The following is a 2274-nucleotide window of genomic DNA, read 5'->3' as shown; positions in this document are numbered from 1 at the left end:
CCCCTCCCACCGCCGCTGACCTGGACCACCGGGCCTTGCTCGTGTGGTGCCGGCAGCGGCGGCCCCATCCTTTCCCCCCACGTAGCGCCACGGCTCGGGCGGCTGGCGGCAGCGTACTTCGATGGCAGCGGATCCGGCGGCGGCGTGGCACCTTGGGTGGCGCGGTGCCGAGTGGCAAGGTGGCGGTGGCGTCGCTGCTTGGCGGTGGGGCGGTGTGGTGGCTGGCGGCGGTGCCCTCCCGGCCCAGATCTGGGCCCTTTTGGGCCCCATATGGGTCTGGGCGGGCTTGGCCGGAGCTCCTCTGCGGCGTCTCCGGCGGAAGGCAGGGCGACTCGTGCAGGGGGTGGCGACGGGGGCTTCATGAGCCCGTCTCGGGCTCGGCCGCGCCTACCTGGGCCTTCAGCGCGGGGGCGAAACATGGTTTCGCGGGGGAGCTGGAGCCGACACAGCGCCGGTCGTGTCCATGGGCCACTTCTACGCCTCCCCTTTCCCCCGGTCGACTTGGTCGCGGTTGCCTGGTTTGCCCCTGTTGCTACGTCCTGCCGGTCCCGCCACGGGCGGTGGAGGTTGTCCCCTCCCGCGTGGCTACTGTTGCTGCTGCCCCTCGTTCCCGGTTGCCTTCTCTGTTCCCGCCGGTCTCGCTTCGTTTGCCACAGGGAGACAGCGATGGGGACTGCACGGCAGTGGTGGCGCATGTTGGTGGGCGGCATGTTTGGTGGCGCACGATGGATCGTCTGGAGTCGTGGGTGCTTGGTGGTCGGGAGAAATCCTGGCCGGCTTGTCCGGCACCGACGCGATGATGTCTGTGGGCGCCGCCGTACCTTCCTAAAGGGCGTCGGGTTTGCCCCTTCCCCCGCAATCCTCTGCGTACCGGGGGAAACCCTAGGACTTGTCCGGGCAGCAGCATCGTCGGCATCGCGATCCTTCTTGAAGGTGTTGCTTGGTGTGCGGCGGTCCGGAGTGCTTGGAGGATGGTGGAATTCTCCGGTGGGCGCAACGGTTGTGGGTCTTCATCGTTTTCATTGATCCGTCGCTGTTTGCATTTGTTTCTTTTTTGTTTTCTCTTTCGTTTCTTTTGGGCGTGAATGTGCTGCTTCCGCCCCAGCACCTATCGTTGGTTGTATCGAAGTTGGTTGCTTTGTAATACAAAGCGGGGGGCAACCCTTTTTCGTAAAAGACAATTACACTAGTAATATTTCATAAATATCTTACATCTACACAATAGTCAGATATCCATGTTTCAATTTCATGAAAAAATAATAGCAAACATTCCTGTAAAAACATGTTGGGTATCATCTAGTTTCTTAGGAAATTATGTTTTTTCAACCAGATGGGCCCATAATTTAATGACTCCCAGCCTCTACATGGTTGATGCACGCAACCATGTGGTTATGACTAATTGCGTGCAAAATATTACGGGAGGTTGGCCGGCCGGGATGACCTTGCGCGGTTGCATGCATGCGATCAGTGCACGTTAAAGGCCCAAATCAAATGCAAAGTACCTGTAGTAATCGTCGCTCTTCAGCCCTGTCCGGTCCGAATCAGAAGCCTCCATGGTCTGCTCTTCAGAGACGACTGAAGCACTAATCCTCGGCCGGCTAAAACGCTGGTTTCTTTGTGCTCTCCTACTGGTCGGTGGACGTGTCTTTCGTATATACTCCCTCCGTCCGGAAATAATTGTCGGAGAAATTGATGGAAATGGATGTATCTAGAACTAAATTGCATCTAGATACATCCATTCCGCCGACAAGTATTTTCGGACGGAGGGAGTATATGATAAATGAATGGACGGCCAGGCGAGGTTCTCCCTCTACGCGCTCGACCGTGGAAGATGCAATATTTGTTCCAGGTCCCTTACAAGGACACACTCGCATCCTTCCTTACTAGTCTGGATAGAATGATACAAGAGTGTAATGCAAAGACTTGGCATATACGCATGCTTTAATCAACTAGTAGCTCTTGCTGCGTCGATTTCCCAATGTTTCTTCTTCATGGCCTCGAGAGCTACGGCCAATAGTTTCGTTATTATTATTATCAAAATTGTGTTGCTAGCTCACCTACGAAGTCATGTTGCTATATAAGACACAACATGAAAATGATATAGTCAAGACAAACCTGCACGCGCGCACATCTAGGCCGCTCCGCCGCCCTAGATCCGCATCAGCATGTTACAAGGATCCACCATTGTACCATCACAAGTCCCTTGGAATCACGTGCAAGAGGCACGGGCCACCAAGATCCGTTAGCCAGCTGTCGTTATGGCCCCACCCCCTC

The sequence above is a fragment of the Triticum aestivum genome, chromosome 4A (genome assembly GCF_018294505.1).
Source record: "Triticum aestivum cultivar Chinese Spring chromosome 4A, IWGSC CS RefSeq v2.1, whole genome shotgun sequence".
Lineage (NCBI taxonomy): Eukaryota > Viridiplantae > Streptophyta > Magnoliopsida > Poales > Poaceae > Triticum > Triticum aestivum.
This window is presented reverse-complemented; position numbering follows the sequence as displayed.